This window comes from Anastrepha obliqua, chromosome 1 (genome assembly GCF_027943255.1).
Source record: "Anastrepha obliqua isolate idAnaObli1 chromosome 1, idAnaObli1_1.0, whole genome shotgun sequence".
NCBI lineage: Eukaryota > Metazoa > Arthropoda > Insecta > Diptera > Tephritidae > Anastrepha > Anastrepha obliqua.
Window position 1 is genome coordinate 166,228,483 of NC_072892.1, and position 21,407 is coordinate 166,249,889.

Sequence of the window (21,407 nt, forward strand, 5' to 3'; positions counted from 1 at the left end):
CTACTTAACCTGGATATTTCAAGTGGCTTAAAATTCCGTTAATTTTTGACAAATGTTTTGTTTTGCCGGCGGTCTTATGCATTTTCTTCATATACAGTAAAAAAACTTTTGACAATTCGTTATATGGAAAAAATGCATAGCACCGCAAAAAAAAGGAAATATAATGCCAAAAAGTTGGCACCAAATATATATTTCCTACAAGTTTGCACCTACAAACAAGCGTCAAAAAGTAGGCAGTGTTATTTCTCACTAGAAATTAGCAACCACAAGGAAAAACTCAGGGAATATAGCCTAAAGTGTATCTAAGATGTGTACAAGGTATAGCTCTCTCTCTTCTTTTCCTCTACATTATATCTTTTTTCTCTCTTGCGGAATGAAAATGCCCAAAACGTTGCATGGCCTTGAAATTTTACTCTTCATTCTCGATAATCCGTCGACGCCTAAGAGGTTTCACTTCAAAAAAATATTAAAAATCAACGGCTGTTTGAAGCTACTTTAAATTGACTTTTATTGGTCGAAAATAAAAAGGGTGTAAGGCCTAGAATTTTTCTTAATCCTCGGTCTAAAATTATTATGAAATTTGCCGGGTTTGGCATACGACATTACCTCACGCAATATTTTCGGCAGGGTCTCATGCACAATAATTGAATCGTACCCCGTCAATGCAACATCGGAGACCGCAAGCAATCTCTTTTTAGTTTACGAAATACAACAATAAATTTTAAGAGCTGACTGCGATCATGCGCAGAGAAAAGCTTAACAACAATAGGGCAAATGTTGCTGCTTTTTTTGCACATTGTCTTTTGCAATACGCAGCCGAAAAGCATCACGCAAAGGCGGAGGTTTGTGCTAGTTTACATAGCAAATCTTAGTTCACTGCGAAGAGCAAAAACATCTAAGAATCTGCTCTCAACAGCAGTCTCTCTTTTCTTTATGCTCGTTGTCGGAACATAAGTTATATGGTTTTTGTTGTAGTATCGGGTTTTCTTAAGAGCTCGAGAACTTAAAATGATAATAAATACATAAGAGAAAAATTGTTGGGATACATATTTTTATTATAATTTGGTAGATTTGTTTTTTGTATATTATCCAATAAATCCAAATTATAAGTCCAATTTTAAACTACTTTTTCCAATAAATCTGGCCATATGGCATCAATGGCTGCTTGAATATTGCAATAAATTGTTTAGATTGTTGGCTAATTTTTGGAAACAAAAATTCAATCAGCACGTCTCGATAGCGCTCGCCATTCACCATAACGGCAGCTCTTTCCTCATTTCGAAGAAAAAAAAACCGAGGATGCCGCTAGTGCTCTATGAACTTCGCGAACAAATACATTTTTTTTTTTTTTTTTTCAAAGTAAATTTCCGTAATTTGGAAGCGTTGTTTTGGCTTTAAAGGATTAATGCTGACCTGCCAAATCTTGCTGAACAGAAATGCCAACACAGTTTACCATTCACAGCTGCCAAACCATAGTTATCGTTATCGATGTTTCCTATGCAGATAAAAAAAGTTAATATCTTTATAAAAATAAAAATAATAAAATAGTCCAAACTTTGCTCCTAGTCGCATTGCTATTATTGTGCACACAACTGTACATCAAAATATGTACGAGTATTTTCGCACCGAAAAGCTAAAACGTACACTAACCGCATACTCACAGAGCCACCGCAAAGCTGGTAAATAATCTGAGTTGTAATCTAAAATAAAAAATATTGTTTGCCTACCCTGAAGCCAGTTGGAAAAAATTGCATAAAATATGCCTATTAAAGTAATAATAAAATATGTAAGCTTAGATGTGTGGGCACAAAGCTCAATAATGGTCAGCTTTGCTTTTTTTTATTTTTTATTTCATTTTATTTTTCTTGCCTCAGCCTCTGATTGGGTTATTTATGATTAAAAGCCGATTAATGATCTGTAAGTACTTGGGTGAAAGCTTTGGAGTTTGTGTTTGAATAAAAAATTTAGTAAAGCTTATGTGTGGGAAGCACAGAGTTTACATGTGAACAGGTCCATATATGCAAATATAAGAGACTTGGGGTATGGTGAATGGATATGTGGACTTTGTAGTAATTGTTCTATGTTGCATAAATTTGAAAATAAAAAATTCACTTTAGATCAATAAAAGCACGCCGCGCAGCAGTTTGAACTTTTTTACAAATATCTAAGTAAAGTAAAAAGTTCGGAGCATTGGATTTGTTTATTTAAGGGGGGAGCCTGGTTTATAAGGTCAAAAAAATCAATTTTTTTTTTTTTTTCGTTTTAAGCGATTCCTAATATATTTCAGAATATTCACACAAAGTTACAGAGCCTAGTTCTCAATATTTCCGTAGATACAACGCCAAAAGTAGGCGAGCTTTAGGTAGTTACGCTGTGACCGGACAGCTATAGTACAAACTTTATCTTCTTTTCTCGACTTTTCATTTTTATGATTTCTTTGAATTGGCGTACATGAATGAAAAATAACTAATGAACCTTTTGAAATGAATCATAGCTTATTCCCTTCAGTATTAAATTCTCTTCTATTTGAACTAACAAAATAGATAAAAAAAATTTTTCAAGATTTTTATACCAAGTTGAAGTGAATTTTTTTTTTATAGAAAGGCATTTTTTTCTTTAAAACCTCAAAAAGTTAAAATTTTGGAATTTCTCTCAGTTTTCTTAGTTCATCTAGAATAAAAAATCATGATAATTAGAAATCCATTTGAATTTTTTGCTTTAGATAATAATTACGAGCTGTATCCTGTACGCCAGTTAGAAGCTCCAGCGTTGCAGCGCTCTACTAATTTCTATGTTAAACACTTTTTTCAACTTATTTTCACCAGTACAAACATTTTTTATACTTTTTAAATGCTCATTAAAAGATAGAAAAAACTTTGCAGTGCTAAATTAATTTTTTCCTTAAAAACAAAATCGCAAAGAGATGCAATTTTTAGACCCCATAAACCAGGCTCCCCCCTTAAGAGGTAATTTGATAATTTCATGATTGGTAAAAATGTCATAACTTTTTTTTAAAAAATCGTACAATAATTTAAAAAAATTGGTTTTAAAGCTAAAGAGTTGTACTATGCGACCTTTTCATCGAAAATTGAAAAAAAAAAAATTTCTATCCCAAAAAAAATTATCAAAAATGGCTAAAATGACCATTTTTTGAACTTTTAGGCTTCATTTACCAAAAATCCTGACGTGATGGAGCATTTTGAAGGTCAGATTCGTTTTCAGCGCATAAAAAACTACAAGAAACAAGTACAGCCATTCTAGAAACTCACCCTCGCAGGACTGTGTTATCGAGGTGGCTTGTCATAGCCAGAAAATATCAATGCTCCTAAAAACTTTTTGAACTCAGCTGAATCAAGTTGAAAATAAATTGTATTGATTTGAATGAAGTTGAAGAAGCTGTTAGATATAAAAATATCCACAATATCGGTATCAAAAAGTGTTGCAAATGCTTCTTTTTACATTTTCTTAAATTAAAATATCTTAAAAATGTTGTGTGAAAATTTCAAGTGAATCCGACAAATACTTTTTGAGTTATTCAGCAATTAACAAGGGGCGCTCTGAAGCGTTCGCATAACTTTAAATGCATTTTTCTCAAAACTATGTTTTTTGAAGTGGTGATCACTGTAACATAAAAACCGCTTGGTAGATTTCAATAAAATGTATATTGCTTTTGAAAAACATAAAAAACGCGTGCCTGATCGAATAATTTTTTTTTTTAAATTTCGATTTTTTTAAACAATTAATTGTCGGGTTTTTTCGAAATTCTGAAAAATATTTCCTGAGGCCGCCATATTGTTACAGGCCGATATTAGTACAACCAATTTCTCCTGTCCGATTGATTTTAGATGAATCTTCAAGGACTTGTGATGATCAGTGCAAGGGTCTTTTGGAGAAACGGGCTCCACACAAACAGCGATAACTTTTACAATTACTATTTTTTGTTGTTGAAATTTTGCTCAAGTCAAGCCGAAACAAGATGTATTAATGCTGTGTGTTTATTTTTTGGTTAAATAAATTAATTGACTAGCAAAAAAAAATATTGAAAATCATCATTTTTCGGCCCACTGACTACCCATAACCTCTTAAATCCATTTCAAAAGTGTGTTGATTATCATGGAAAATATTTTGAAAAATACCAAAACAGTTTGCAACCACCAACGAGCATTATTCCAATGCTAAGCTAGAAAGAAATAAAATATCAATAAATAAATATCTTCTTCTTCTTATTATTCTTTTATTATGGGTTCTCACTTGTTTTTCTTCACACGATTACATAGTTATAAATTACAAAGTATCTATTTTTAAATTCAAAATGACAAAATGTTATTGTCCTTTCGCTGATGTCGAAATCCAGCTTTCGCGCCGTCTCTTTGGTGGTCTTTCAGGTCCGCGCTTTCCATATGGTATATGTTGTTGTTGTTGTTGTTGAGGTGGTTGAACATTTCTTAGCTGAAATGCTCCTAATTAGTGACCAGCACCGTTTTAATACCACTATCTCGTGAAATGATGAGATGTCTCTTTTTTTTTTTTTTTTTTTTTTTTTTTGTTGTTTCCAAGTCAGATCCATTTAGTGAGGTCCATGGTATATAGTCCCTCGCTATTCGGATATTCTGTTGTCACTAGCTCTAGAAAAGTGATCATTCCAAGCTCGTCTTCTTGTTTTTATAAACTTCACTATGTCATTAACGCCAGTTTCGTCACAAATGACGTCGTTTCTAATGCAGTCAAGACGTGCAGAACTTGCATTTCAGCTGTACGCAGTATCTGTTTTGTTTTTACGTTTTCAGCTCGTGCTTCGGCTCCATAGGTCAGGTCATTGGTCTTATTACAGTCTTGTATATACGCGTCTTGCTTTCAGTGGTCATATATTTGTTCCACCATACAGCATCCCTAATGCAACCTGCAATACGTGCGCTCTGCATACATCTCTCTCTGACTTCCTTAATAATGTCGCGGTTACTGGATATTTCTATCCCCATGTACATATTTAAATTTCATAACTTGCTCTATCATCGTCCTTTCTATTTCAAATTTGCATCTGATCGCATTCTTGGCAACTACTAAACTTTTGGCTTTTTCTCTGGATTAAACTATTTGGCTGTAACTACAAACTTATGTAGTAATCTTTGCAAATTGTCTTCAAAGTGCGCAATTAATATGGCATCATCTGCACAACAAAAAATTGGTATGCTCATGTTATTAAGACAATACCCATCTAATGACTTGACTTCTCTTATTATTTGGTCCATTATTGTATTGAAGAGTATTAGGCGCAGTGAGTCTCCTTGTCGTATTCCGCTTGCGCATGAAACTTCGTTGATATATTTTCCATCTACTCTTATTTTTATTTTGCAATGACAGTTCAGGTTTTTAGTGACGGAATGAAGAATGTCTGCTGTTACACCTTGTTTGGCCAAGTTGTTCAAAACATATATTAAATAAATATATAAATACAATTAGCAACCCTCGTATGTTATATGACCGCTGTGAGTCACTTTAGTGAGTTATAAATGTTGGTCTTCCTAAAGCTACTATTAAAAATCACATTACAATAAAAATCGAAACACGCAACTAAAGGAGTGATGACGGAATATTCAACCGCTTTGACCTCGGCAACATTGCTCCCATACATTCATACATTCATACTTTCGTATTTCACAGATAAGTTATCTTTTTATTATAACGTTAATTATGATTTTTGCCTACCTTATAATGCGATGTTATTTATGTGAGTTAGCTGCTTGTATAGCCTTGTAAAATACCGGTACTAAAATATTCGTTTTTAACGAGTTTCATACTAATCCATTATTTCTTGCACCTTTTCTCTTTGCAGATCGTAAACTTTGCAGTTAATACAAAGGTAAGCCGATTGTTGTGTGAATTATGTGAATTTAATGAGATCATAAATTTGCAATAAAATTGCGAATGCGAATGAGACCTTAAAGCTAACTAATTGTTCGTAAGGCACACGGCGTATGAGCGACATTCAATATTTGTAAGGGGCACTTAAAAAAGTGATTATGCTTTGGCTAACTCGCGCTCATGAGGGCGAATGCATGCAAAACTAGCTTCTTGAGCTTGGTGAATTCAAGTCAAATGTAGGCGAAACAGAATGAATTTTATGTTTTTTCATTACATGAAAATTAAGCATTCATCTGCAAGGTTTTGGGTGCATGAAATAATTCCGAATTTCGGTGCGCGAACGTATCGCATAAGAGGTTTTGCAATTAAGTTCCGCGAATTTTCTAGTTCTAGCACGGGAACTGGCAACACTGCGTTGTATATAAGGAAAAAAAAACAAGTTTTCCTTTAATTTCGTTCAAAGTAGGTAGGCGTTAGCACGTTTGGTTTGGGTTTTTTGCGTAGTGTTTCGAAAATAACTTCATAATCGTGTCGTGCATTTGAGTGAAATGTATGCAAAACTCTATATGCGAGCATTTGTTGTACCGTATTTGGATACTGGCGACAGACATTGTATGACTGTCTAAAAGCAATACTCTGAATCCGTAAGGGTGGCACTGTAGGTCTTTCAGGTCGCAGTACTAAATTCACTCATTATAATAATAAGGTGGTCATAGAAGAGTATACGTGCACATTTGAGAATACTTGTTGCTATTGTTAATAGTCACTCAAGCAAAGTGAACTTTTTTTATATTTTTTATACATTGACTCCTTTGGTGGTTGACAGCTGCTAGTCGCCTTGGCATAAAATTGACAAGATTTTAGCAAAACTCAAGTTAAACCACATTTTACGCTTCCAAAATATACTGGTATACTGCCTAGTAGATTTTTTGGTCCACTTTTATGTGCCCACAATTATATATCAATTATAACTATATATCCAATTTGTGCCTAGGATCGTTATTTTGGTTAGTAAATAAAACTTTTTTCAATTCCCAATGAAATTGTACCAATGACTGCTTTGCGTTTTGCTTTAATCCAAAATAGCTTGCAAAAACTGAGGACCATCACCGATCCATCGTCATGCTTAAGTGTTGCTCTGGTATATTTGGCAAACGAGCTTTTTTTGGGACGCCGTCATACAAAACGACGTCCATCATATCTCGGCAAGTTGAATTTGCTTTCGCCATTGCGTGCATTAAAATGACTATCAGATAAAACTTTTTGGCACTCACTCTTTTATCAAATGTCATTAGGCTTATTTAAATGGGATTTTGCGAGTTCCAGACTTTTCTTTTTATTCTTTTCGGATATGCATGGCTTCTTTATGATAGCTCTACTTCATAAATCGAAGCTTCTGAGGGTTCGGCGAATTTGTTCTGCTGAAAACTTCTCCTCTTTTTATTTTTCTGATTTACTTTTTATGACAAAAACGACAAATAAAATGGTATTCCTTTTAACGATATCTGAAATTTATTTTATTGTTTTTTGTCTTGTCGCAACTCAATAATAAGTTTTCGAATTTCAGTAGAAGCACGAGTACGAAAGGGCGCCATATTAATGTGTTGCTGTCTCCAAGGCTAATCAATAACTAATAACTAATAACTAATAACTAATAACTAATAACTAATAACTAATAACTAATAACTAATAACTAATAACTAATAACTAATAACTAATAACTAATAACTAATAACTAATAACTAATAACTAATAACTAATAACTAATAACTAATAACTAATAACTAATAACTAATAACTAATAACTAATAACTAATAACTAATAACTAATAACTAATAACTAATAACTGTCATTTGATAATTTAACTTATTTTATGAAGCATTTTATTATTTTTTTTTTTCGTATTCTCGCTCTCCATAAGCTCTGCTACCGTTGTGCGTTTTATTTGTCTTCGAGAAGAATTCAGCGGACGTGGGCTGGATGCTGCATCGTTGACATGATTTTTTAGTCGATGTTACTTCAGTCAAGGTCGGTATACCAAGATCACTCTGAAGGTCGCTATTCCTTATATGGCATGCCGCATCTACTATGCTCCGCAGGATTTTGTTTGCAAGCGTTGGATAGAGGTGATGTACTGACTTCAGAGGTGGTCCAAGCCAGTCTTAGTTGTTTTTTTGTAAATAATTAATTTGTTGCCAATTGATAAGCTTGAACCTGACCTTCTGGCGAAAATTCCTGATGGTATTGTAAGCCCGATAAACTGTGAGTATCGCTTTCTCTTTAGACTGAAAATGATGCATTTTTTTTTGTACTTGGTTCAATCGGTGCTCTTCACTCAAACGCCTAATGTTTGGATTACGTGTTGTGCTCATAAACCCACACCTCGGCTCCGCTACTGATACATTTGACAAATGTTTAGTCGCATTCAGCCTTTACAAGTCATATCTTTGACGATATCTACGTGGTCTCTCTTTTGCATGAAGTTCAAGTCCTTTAGAACCAACCTTTCAGCAATACGGCGCAAACCCAAATGATTAACTAAAATATCCTGAACATCTCAAACGTGCAGGAAACATTTCTTTGATCTGAGTTCCAGGGCATAGGAATGTAGAGGGAAATGAAACTACTGATGGGCTTGCCAGGGAGGTGTCGACCCAACGGTTTCAGTTATCACCATCTCAGACATCGGAGTCTTCTTGAGCGTTGTTGAAGAGAAACTGCACTATTTCTTTCTTAAAAAAAGCGTAAGACAGATTGAGTTCTATCTTATCGTAGGCTATCTCAAAAACACTTTGGTCTAAGTACGACAGAAGCAGGATACTTAAAGTTTTGGGAATCGCCTGTCATTCAATTTTCAAACACACAGGAGTACTCACCGGCCTTCACGTGATCGAAACTCATACGGAGAAGCTTGAACTTTCGCACATCCTCCATTGCAGAAGTTGTGGGTATCCTGCAGAGAAAACGACTGCCGAATATTGACCGGGTTTGACGGCTAGGTGCTTGAGGTTCCTTATTGTGCTTTTTGGAGATTTTCAGAGTCACTTCCTTAGGCTAGATCCTTTTTCTCTCCCCCAGTACATCAAAAGGTCTGTAGATGGGTTTTCTTCCTTTAAGTTATGTAATTTCTCATAATTTTTCTACATTTAGGTATTAAAACTACACTTTACTTTACTACTTGTAGTGTACCCGTAGTACTCTTGCCATCTAATCTACCTACCTGAATGGACCCATAAGCAATGTTCAAGTCATCTGCCATCTCGTTGTTGTTTAATTTGCGGTTATTGATCAACTTTTCTTTCCCTTTAGTGATGGTTTCATCAGTTATCGATGCCGATGGCCTGCCACAATCCGTCGCCATTCACAATGGACTCACGATCTCTTCTAAATCCTTCATGCCACTTGTAGAATGCTGTTTTCTTTAGGGAATCATTACAGAAACAGTTTCCCAATATTTCTAAGGCTTTAGCTCCATTTAATGTACATTATTTTGAACGCAAAATTTAACACAAACTCGCCGTATCCATTTTCGAAACTGTAAACACGTCAAGAAGTAGATTTACTTAAAACGGCGTAACTTTTGCAAATCTCAAGCAATGACGATACAATTTTAATAATAATATTAATCACAGATGTGGAAACCTAACATAAAAAAAAAACTCAAATAAGATGACTAAGAGCGTCACTTGGCGCCGGTAAGAAATTTCGCTCGAATGAAGAGGTTATCGCTGAAACTGGGGCCAATTTCGAAGCAAAAGATAAATTGTTCTACAAAAGTGATATAGAAAAGTTAGAGCGGTGCTGGAATGTTTGTCTTGTTCTTGATAGAAATTACCTTCATGAGTGAAGCTTATTTTGAACAAAAAAACGTGTTTTCTTTGTTAGACCCGTGACTTTTCAGCCCATGTGTTGGCTTATTTAATTTAAGTCAGGCTCTTCTAGACTTTCTTGATGTGTGCTTTCCAGCGCAGTTTGGCACCAAGTGTTAAGTGAGCTGATGAAAACGAGGAAGTCCAAGTTGCGACTGAAGGCCATGTCGGACAGGCTTTTACCAGACATTGTAATGTCGCTCTCGTTTGCAGCTTCAAAATAGTGAAAACAGCTGGAACTTGCATCACGAAAAGACTCCGATACATTTTTCATAGAATGTATATCAGTTTTTAACGGAAAAGAGGATTACGATGTTATTATAATTATTCTATAGCGCTAATATGGCCCTGTGACATTTTGTTATATCCGAGGATAAAGTCCCGTCTCAGGCTAATTCGAAGCGGTAGCATTCAGGAGGTCAAAGATGCTGTAGCCCCGCGGTTGAAGGGATTAGTGCCCTAAATGTCGGCGGATTATGTTTGAAAATAATCTCTTAGTTTTAAAATAAATTAAATATATAATTGGGGTGTACACTTCTGTTAAGTGTTTGGCTGAACTCCTCCTCTTATTTGTGGCGTGCGTCTTGATGTTGTTCCACAAATGGAGGGAGCTACAGTTTTAACCCAACTCCGGCAAAAGGTTGTTATGAGGAACTTCTTCAAGGCAGAAATACACTCGGAGGTTTGCCATTGTCGCGGGTGATCGCTATTAGGAACAACTTTTTCTATTATTTTGCTGAAGGTAGGCACGTACCATCCCATTTGGTTATGGCGGCCGCAGAAGATTCAAAGCTTTATTTCATGTTAGAACCAACGATATGCGCCAGGTGCTCCGCTGTTCATCCAAAGCACTGCAATACTTTTCCATTTGCGGCGATTTCTTTTACATATTTTGTAACTTTTTCCCGAATTGGAGTCTCACTATCTCTCACCCCAAAAGAGCGGCTGAATACAGAACCCATCGTGAATACTGCACCTTTACTCCTTTTTTCTTCCCAGGGGAACGGCGCTAGGTATGTATCGCAGCAATTCAATCTGCGTGCTCCAATTTAATGGGTTATGGGACAGCTGCAGGGCACTAGAAAATAAGCGTCAACTAAAAAAAATATTTTATTTTTCAAGCAGAATTTCCATTTCTAGGAAATTTTGTAAATTTTAAAAATTGTAGGAGCTGAGCCAGTTAGCTATACAAGCAAAAAAGTGACCTCTTTGAAGCCAATTAGTATGCTGTCAACCTTTTTGTTATCCCACACCGGTGCTCAAGGTGATATGATTTCGCATATAATTCCAAGTATTCAGCGTCAACTGACCGAAAAGACTTGAAATTGCATATTTACAGTCGCACGCAAAGTAAATTTTAAGATACTCATTAACATTTATACACTAAAAAATTGAAAAAAAAATGTACATCCCATTGCGGAATGTTGCCTTCAGCTTGGCTGTCGTGCTTCTTCCACATTCTTCACCCCCAAGGCACTGTCATTTATTGATTGCTTTGCCCTTCAGTGTTGTTGCTGTGAAAAATGGATTGACATCGCTCGACATATAAGGGTAATTTTCTTAAGCCACGAAACTAAAAGCGGAAAGTAAGAAAGTAAATAAAAAGAAATAAACACAAAATAAAACAGTAAAACCACTTCCCGGCAACATTCCGCTTAATGTGCGCGGTCGAGTAAAAATAAGACAGAAAGACGCACCGTCAGCCTTCTGCTCCTCCACAATTGCTAGTGTCACCGGCACTCGCCTCCTCCTTAACACACCTTAATAAAATACGAACCTAACCCTGCGCCTTGACACGCAAGCAACCGTTACACAACTTCCATTCAAAGTGTTGTAAATTTACATAATTTAAATGTAATTATCATCTGAAGTGGATGGAGGCCAAGGAAAGTCGCAGTATTCCAACAGTAAGGGCAGCTAAGCGGAGCCTTATGTAAATGTAAACTTTGCGTGTTTACCCCATTGCGCGCACTAATACGCGGCTCCCCAGAGACTTTACACACCAATTCCGAAAGAAAATGGGCAACACAAAGACTTTTGCCTATTCCATCCCGTGAACCTACGAGCTGGCCAACTCACTATTTTGTTGGCTTGCCTTATCCGGCCATAACTCCATCAGCAACCCCTCACTATAAACACCCACACACCCGCACTTCTTTCTGTGCCAGGCAGTGTTTACTTGACAGCTTTAATTTGTTTGCCTTTCGCATTATCTTTACGTCGATACAAAAGATGTATGGCTGCAATGAAATGTAGGTGATTTGTAATGCCCAAACAGACTATGGGCGCATACATTTTGTGTTGTCCCATTAAACCTAATAAATTTCGCAGCTATGGCACAATGTGAGCGCGCCTCAGCCAAAGCCATTGGCAAAGCGTAGCAGCCTACTTTTAGTTCGCTCCACTTTGCTCAGCATTTCGCGCGCTAGGAGGATGCACTTCCGGCTAACAGCTATTATGTACGTGTGCTTGACACGCAAGCAGTGGCTGGCGCGAGTGAGTAAGCAAAGCATATGTGGCTACATACACACATACTATTTACATACAGCTGAGTTCACAATAAGGGTAGCGCGAGATGTTGGAAAGTTTTGGCTTTCCGTAAATTTTATTTTTTTTTCTTATTTATGTTTTTAGAAAAATACATATATTATAGTTTACAAATTCCATAAAGCTTTAAATGTCAAACTTAGTAGTGAATTTAAAAAAAACATGAAAAAAGTTTCAAATTTTTAAGAAAAAATTTCGAGAAAAATTTATAAATTTTATAAAAAAACTGTTTTAAACTTTCACATATTCTACAAAATTAAAAAAAAAACAAGACTTTTCATAAAAATTGCAAACTTTTCGATAAAAATTTCGAGAAAATTTCATAATTTTATAAAATTAAAAAAAAAAATTATAAAAATAATGCAAATATAAACTTTTTAGAGAATTAAAAAAAAAACACAAAAAAATTTGTTCAAAATTTCAAACTTTTAAGAAAAAATTTGGGGAAAAGTTCATAATTTTATAAAATTTAAACAAAAATTATAAAAATATATAAAAACATAAAATTGGTAGAGAATTAAACAAAAAATTTTCATAAAAATTTCAAACTTTCCAATAAAAATTTCGAGAAAATTTATAATTTTGTAAAATTTGAAAATATATTAGAAAAAATATAGTTTAAACTACAACCAAAATCGTTTAACTTAAAGTTTCAAACTTTGTAGCGAATTTAAAAAAGAAAATAAAAAAAATCAAACTTTTAAGAAAAAAATTCGAAAAAATTTATAAATTAAAAAAAAAATGAAATGTTTTTAACTTTCACATATTGTACGAAATTTAAATAAACAAAAAGTTTTCATAATAATTTCAAAGGAGAGGATAAAAATTTCGAGAAAATTTCCAAATTTTATTAAACTAAAAAACAAAATTATAAAACTATATAAAAACATAAACTTTGTAGAGAATTAAAAACAAACAAAAAAATTTATTCAAAATTTCAAACCTTTAAGAAAAAATTTCCGGAAAATTTCATAATTTTATAAAATTAAAATAAAAAAATTATAAAAATATATGGAAACATAAACTTTGTAGAGAATTAAAAAAAAAAAAAATTCATAAAAATCTCAAACTTTCAAAAAAAATTTCGAGAAAATTTTATAATTTAAAAAATTGAAACAAAAAAAAATCAAAAATACAGTTTGAACTACAACAAAAATCGTTTAATTTAAAGTTTCGAACTTTGTAGAGAACTAAAAAAAAAAACAAAAAAATTTGTTCAAAATTTCAAACATTTAAGAAAAAATTTCGGTAAAAATTTATAAATTTTATAAAATTAAAAAAAAAAAATTGTATAAAAATAGAGTTTATACAAGTATTTTTTAAAGTTTCGAACTTTGTACAGAATTAAAAAAAAAAATCGCGTCAAAATTTCTAATAAACATTACCAGAAAATTTTATAATTTTATATAATCAAAAAAAAATGTTTAAAATATAGTTTAAACTACAACAAAAACCATTTAACTGAAAGTTTCAAACAGATTCCAAAAAATTCAAAAAAGTTGAATCAAAGTTCAAATAAAAATTTAGAGAAAAATTTATAATTTTATAAAATAGAAAATTTTTTTTTTATAAATATTGGGTTTATACAACAACAAAGATCATACGTTTTAAGGTTTTAAACTTTGTACAGAATTAAAAAAAAAAACTAAAAAAAAAACTAAAAAAAAAACTAAAAAAAGGTTTCAATCTTTTTAGTAAACATTTCGAGAAAATTAATAAGTTCTATAAAGTGAAATTTTTTTTTATAAAAGTGGAGCTCATATAACAGCAAAAACCATAGAAATTAAAGTTTAAAACTTTACAGAGAATTTTACAAAATTGAAAAAAAATTCAATAAATTTTCACACTTTTTAGTAAAAATTTCAAAAAAAAATTTAAAAATTTTATAACACTTAAAAAAAGGATTATTTTTATAATATATTTAGTATACAATAACATAAATATAGTTTATACCACAACAAATTCCCTAAAATTTAAGGTTTCAAACTTTGTACAGAATTTCAAAAAATTAAATTTTGATTAAAACTGCAAACTTTTTTCTAAAAATTTTAAGAAAAATTAATAAATTTTATAAAAACTTTTTTATTATAAGAAACATTTTATTAAAAAATTAATAAATTTTATAAAAAAATTTTTTAATTAATTAATTTAAAATTTTATAAAAATTTTTTTAAATTTTTTTCTCTTTAAAAATGGAGTTCATAAAGCCACATGACTATATCACTAAAATTTGAAAAATTTCACACTTTGAAATGACTTACAAAAATTCAAAAAATGAAAATTAAACAAAAAAATTCAGGTATGCAGCTTTGCAGCCCATTTAAGGGGGGAGCCTGGTTTATGAGGTCTAAAAATTGCATCCCTTTCCAATTTTTTTTAAAGGAAAAAATTAATTTAGCACTGCAAAGTTTTTTCTATCTTTTACTGAACATTTAAAAAGTACAAAAAATTTTTGTACTGGTTAAAATAAGTTGAAAAAAATGTTTAACATAGAAATTAGAAGAGCGCTGCAACGATGGAGTTTCCAATTGGCGTACAAGATACAGCTCGTCATTATTATCTAAAGCAAAAAATTCAAATGGATTTCTAATTATCATGATTTTTTATTCTAGATGAACTAAGAAAACTGAGAGAAATTCCAAAATTTCAACTTTTTGGAGGTTTTAAAGAAAAACATGTCTTTCTATAAAAAAAAATTCACTTCAACTTGGTATAAAAATCTTGAAAACTTTTGTTTAATCTATTTTGTTAGTTCAAATAGAAGAGAGTTTAATACTAAAGGGAACCAGCTATGATTCATTTCAAAAGGTTCATTAGTTTTTTCTTCATTAATGTACGCCAATTCAAAGAAATCATAAAAATGAAAAGTCGTAAAAATAAAAGCGTAACTACCTAACGCTCGCCTACCTTTGGCTTTGTAGCTACGGAAATATTGAGAACTAGGCTCTGTAACTTTGTGTGAATATTCTGAAATATATTAGGAATCGCTTAAACCGAAAAAAAAAAAAATTGATTTTTTTTGACCTTATAAACCAGGCTCCCTCCTTAATTTATCTATAACAAATTGCGCGTTTCATGTGGCTTAAAAATAGCATTGATTTTCTGACTATTTTTTTCTGATATACCGGTGCATTTTCTTCATACAAAAAGACGTTCCAGCACTCTTATGCTCTTATAGAAGAAAATGCTTAACATCGCCAGTAAAAAAAATTTCAAAAATCAACGGAAATTTTTAGGATCTTTAAACTTACACTTTGTTTAACTAAAATTGAATCGGGTACAAAACTGCATACTCACAATTTATATAAGTTTTATAAAAAAAAACTAAACCGAAAACTAAACTGAAAAATAACTAAATAGTCAAAACTTTGCAATATGTCGCGCTGCTATTATTGCGAACTCAGCTGTATACGTGTACTGTTTTATGTGTAGTATTTACGTATACCTCCTATATCACGCATATGCCCTGCCAGTTGTCACATGCAAGTGTGTAGAGCGTGAAAAGAGCAAGTTGTGATGTTGAGAAAAAAAAAACAGAAAAAATTACAAAGCAGCGAAACAAAGAAAAAAACTAGAAAATATAGCTAAAAAGTCAATAGGGATAAAAGCCAAAGGTCTATACTATGCAGCATGCCACACCGCAAAAAACCTGTACGTTGACATACAGTTATGTGCGAAACCTAATCAATTTTTCCCACTGCAACTTATGTGGACAATTTTTCTTAAAATTGTTTCTTAAATTTTTTTCTACATATATATTTGCTATATATAATATTATTTGCCAGTCGGCATGATATGATTAAATTAAATTACCTTAATCTAAGTTGAATGAGAGTAACACAATTTTTTTAACATATATGTTCCATAATTTGAATGTACCAAAAGGCAAGTAATAAGCTCCAGACTGATCTGTATGGATAAATAGCTATATAGATAGATAAATCAGTAGATAGATAAATCAGAGTGGATTGATTTTTACAGGATTAAATAAATATTTATGTAATGAGGAAGAAGCGATCTCGCACCTAATGATCTGATGCTGCTCTATCCAGATCCAGGGTCGCCAATTTTTTTAATAAATAGGAAGATCTCAGTACTGCAAAGATCAGGAATTTTCAAAAATGTTTGAGAAGTTTACACTGACTTTAGGAGAGGTACGGACAAATTCGCTACGCGGCATCCAGTGGGCTGTGAGGTTCAGCGTATCCTATAGTGGACAGCCATTACAACGTAACCTAATATTATATTAAAATTTGTGCATCCACCTTCGAAGCCCTTTGTGAGCATGGAACATCAAACAGAAGAATAAGTTTTTTGTAATGATGATGACCGTCTCTCGGTAGGCAGTAACAAGCCTCCGAGTGTATAATAAGAACGTGCGCGCTAATTTTTATACGATGCGATTAGTAATATGTAGACTCAAATGTAAGATAATTATGCTCCTCACACATGTAAATGCTAATCACTATTTGAATACGAATGATAGCGATAATCGTTACCTAAATCAGAACTCGTCTGCTTTATATTGTAAAAAATAATTAAGGGGCCTACTGTAGCGTTATTGCTATTCTCACCTCGTCATGGTCGGGTAGCGGAACGACAATTCCGTTGTCAACGATTGTGGTATCGGGATCTTCACATTCTCTGTGATATGCGCAGCTGTCACTATTTAACAGGTTCGAGAAGTGTTCCCTCCATAATTTTGGTATGCTCTGGATGTCAGTCACCAGGTCGCCATCTTCGTTCTTACAGGAAAACGCCTCGATCTTAAAACCTTCTGTACGCCGCCGAACTTTCTGGTAGAATTTTCGGGCGTTGTTCCTATTGACCAGCATCTCAAGCTCTTCGCACTCACGTATTTCGGCCTCTCGTTTCTTCTTTCGGATAATACGTCTCTCTTCCTTTCTTAGCTCTCTGTAGCGATCCTATATAGGCGGCATCCTTTCTTCCTGCGGCATCATGACATTCCCCGTCGTACCAACTGTTTTTTCGGGCTCGCCGGAATCCGATTTCTTCTTCGGCGGCGGTACGTAGCGCACGACAAATGTTGCTCCATTGCTCGTGTATGCCGGTTTTGTTGGGCAGTGCGCTCTGAGAGCAGGAGTGAGAGTCGAATGGCAAATCTTCTGGCTGTCTGTTGTGATTACAGCTTTTCGATGTCGAACATTCTTTGGGTAGGTAGATGTACGTTTTTTGCTGCACAGAGGCGTGTGCGCAGTTTGGTTGCAGCAAGGTAGTAAATCCGAGTCGATGTTGGGTCCTCAGTTCGTACGTACGCCTAATAGACTAGAAGCGTGTCTTCCATCTATCAAAACGTGATCGATTTGGTTTCGTGTTTTTCGATCAGGAGACAGCCAGGTGGCTTGGTGAATCTTCTTATGCTGGAATCTGGTGCTGCAGACCACCATGTTTCGGGCCCCGGCGAAGTCGAAGCCTCTGTCCGTCGCCGGATGTTTCGTTGTGCTTGCCCACCCTGGCGTTGAAGTCGCCAAGCATGACTTTTATGTCGTGGCGGAGGCAGCGCTCATGGGTACGTTCCAGGTGCTCATAGAAGGAATCTTTGGTCGCATCGTCCTTCTCTTCCGTCGGGGCGTGGGCGCAAATTGGCGATATGTTAAAAGAACGGGCTTTGATGCGGATTGTTGCGAGACGCTCGTCCACGGAGTGAACGACAGTACTTGGCGACGAAATCTCTCTCCCACAACAAATCCCACACCGAATTTGCGCACCTTTACATTGCAGCTGTAGTAGACGTCACAAGGTCCTACGCTTTTCTTACCTTGTCCCATCCATCGCATCTCTTGAATGGCAGTGATGTCAGCCTTTACCCTCACGAGGACATCAACCAGCCGGGCAGTGGCACCTTCCCCATTAAGGGACCGGACATTCCAGGTGCATGCCCTCAAATCGTTTGCAATGGTCATCATCAGTATAGGGAGGTCTCATCCGAGGCTTTTTTAATATTTTCATTGGTGGGGATTTTTAAGTGGCGGGTCCCAAACCCAGCGCACAACCAGCTATCCTGGAATGTTTCGCCTTTTCCAGTTAGCTCACTACCGAACGGGTGTTCGGAAGCTATACAGAGGATACTTGGGCTAATCCCGGGAGTTGTGAGCTGCTTGAACCATATGCATATGAAGAAGAATCGTGCTGGCCATTCCCAAATGAATGGCGATCAGTAACTTTCGCCACTTGCGCGGACTTCTACATATAGAACCATCCTCCATTCACGATCACAATTGAAAAATCTTAAGCATTATTACTAATTTTATTATTATGAGGGGATTTAGCACCATGAACTGAACGACTTATGATACCCTACATTCATTCAGAGTATTTCTTTGAGCCCTACTGGTTCAATAAATTTTATAAAATATGGAGTTTCATTAACCTGCTGGTTAAATATAATAGGTCTACCCATCTGTTTGTGCTGCTTACGTATCAGTACTTAAGGGGGGATTCTACTGTAAAAATCAAATTTTCATGGATTTTGTTTTCATACTTGTATTAATTTAATTAGTAAAAAAAAGTTTAGGGTTACATAAACACAGGTCTTGAGTGTACAAAAAAAATTTTTAAATTTATTTTCATTTCAAAATGGCAGCTGTACAGCCGCTCCCCCGAAACGCCTTTTGAAATCTGCCCACACTGTCGCGCATTTAAAAAAAATCTGAAATCAAAAAACCCAAATTTTTTTATTATATATCATTATTTTTAGTTGTTAAGCCTATTACTTGCAAAAAAAAAATTTTTTTGTAAAATTTTTGAAGTTTTTTAAAAAATCGACATTTTTTTGTTGTCATTTTGTTATTAAAAAAGGGGTTATAAATAATAAATTTTTCCCCACCATAGCTTTAAAAACTAGTAAATATTGTTAAAAATATACTATCAAAGTTTGAGCTTGATATGTTAATTTTTCACGGAGCTGTGATGTGGGCAATTTTGAAAACGTGGTTTCGAGAAAAACACGCATATGACCGTAAACCTCTCGAGCGCTCAGTTTATACCTGCTTTGCTAAAACTTTTATAACTTGAAAACTATTCAAGATTTCTTTTTAAGATTTTCATGGAACATTCTGGAGTTGTTTCTGAGTATGTTTCAACAAAAAGTAAAAAATCGATTTTTTTTAAGTTTTACAGTAGAGTCCCCCCTTAATACGCTACTAACACATGCTTAGCGGTTTAATTTTCCTTCGTACAGAACCCGCAAGTTCTATTGAAGTATATTACGAGGTTAGTAAGATTACAATTCAATCTAAAATTGTTTTATTAAATTCGATGTATCAATGAATTTGATTGCGTTAAGCCAGGTAACTTTTCTTAGTATGATCTTTTTTAATGATCTTCTTTTCTCTACTTCCTGAATAAGTTAACCTTTCCTAGACCATAGAATAACTCTGGTCCTGCAAATGTGGATGCCGCACCCCCTCCTGGTTCTATGTGCCTAGGAACTCATAGAAGACATACCTGGTAGTTCTGGCCTACGATACTCAGCTTAGCAAGGCATTCCAGCACCAGTTTTCATCTCAGTCTTACTCGTACCAGTGTTGATATTTGCTTTTTAAAAACTTCATTTCTACCACCCACTTAATACTGTGTGCGAAGAGTTAATCCAAACAGAGATGAAAGTTAATCTTTAGCTATGGGAAAAATGCTTCTTAAATTGTGCACACTACTGTTGATATAAAATCATGCATTTATGTACTTTACGTTGACCTATTAATTTCCGTTGTTTCGTAAGTTTGTTGTTTCTTTTGCATAGCAAAACTTTTTCTCTCCATCGAATTATCGCATGTTTATGCGCTATTCCTATTTTTTCCCAATGAAAATGCGCACAATTGAAGTAATAAATTCGAGGGTAGAAACAGAAAAATTTAGTGCTTTGAAAATATTTTGCAATAAGGCATTTAAATAGAAACACACAAGTAAGTGTGCGTAATAACTTAGAGAACTCATAGAAGGAGGCCAGTAATAAAAAGAAGTTATTTGATTTTGTAATTAACTTTTCTTGGCCGGATGTTAAATGTAAAGCTGCTGAATATAATCGGTTGGTTTGTTTACTTTTATTGAAAATTGCATTTCTAGGGAAATGTTTGCTTATTTCAACTTTATTTGCAAGATGTTAATTAAAATTCGAAAAGTACTAAAGTTTTCAATTAAATATATTAAAATGGAAGAGGAAATAAATTGATTGGTTATTATGAAATGTTTCAAATGCTTTGAATTCATGCCTAAGGAAGTTTCAAATGAATTTATTTGACAGCTGGCATAGAGCCTAATCGAACTAGTCGCCACATTCAACAATGAGAGCGATTGTGATATTGTCTTATTAATATTTGTATTGAATGCTAATACTGGGTGGAAAGAAGGGAATACTGGCAAAGAGGTCAATTATTTGATGAACAAAAAAATTCTCAGACATCATGCAAGGGTAGTTGGGGGACTTATAAAGACAGCTAGTCACACTTTATATATAATATTAACACAAAGGTTTTTTAAGTATACCTTTTGACTGGCGGAAACTTATTTTGAAATAAAATGATATTCTTTAAATTTCTACACCAGATGCCTCAGTAATGAGTTTTTCAGCACAATTTCGTATTTATTGTGGAAAATTTTCCTAAACGAAATAAACTCCAGCAATGGCTATGCCAACTGGTCGCTTATTTCATCTCATATTACTCCATTTGGTATTTTTTTGTGAATGCACGTCGAGCCACTGAGTGGCCCACCACGACAATTCATTTGAATGCCAACATTCGGTAAGCGCGGAAAGTCAGGCGAGGTGGAAAAGGGATAAAAAAAACTGCAGACGCGATAAATTCCCAAAGCCCCAAATTATTTGCCCAACTGGTGTTTTTCGAATTGAGTCGAATTTTTCCTAAAAAAATTTCACGAAAAAAAAATAAAAGATTTTACGAAAAAGAAAAATAATCAAAAAATCGTTTTTTAAATCTTTAATCTAAAATTGAAATTAAGCTGTAATACATCAGAATTGAATAAGAGTTAAAAAAAAAATTGGATATTACATAAAAGCGCAGATATTGGGTTGGGGAAAAAGAAATGTCGTATTTGTGATCAAAATTTGACGTTTTATTTAACGTACTTAGAATTATCCGATTCCAGTC

At 34.0% G+C, this 21,407-nt stretch overlaps 1 long non-coding RNA gene across 1 annotated transcript in view; it reads left to right on the forward strand.

The window, feature by feature from the left end:
- Positions 1–5,860, forward strand: part of LOC129240214 (uncharacterized) — a 194,810-nt gene extending 188,950 nt beyond the window's left edge. Inside the window, exon 4 of the long non-coding RNA XR_008582038.1 lies at positions 5,834–5,860. This is a non-coding gene — a long non-coding RNA (uncharacterized LOC129240214). The remainder of the gene's footprint in view (positions 1–5,833) is intronic.
- The last annotated feature ends 15,547 nt before the right edge of the window (positions 5,861–21,407 follow it).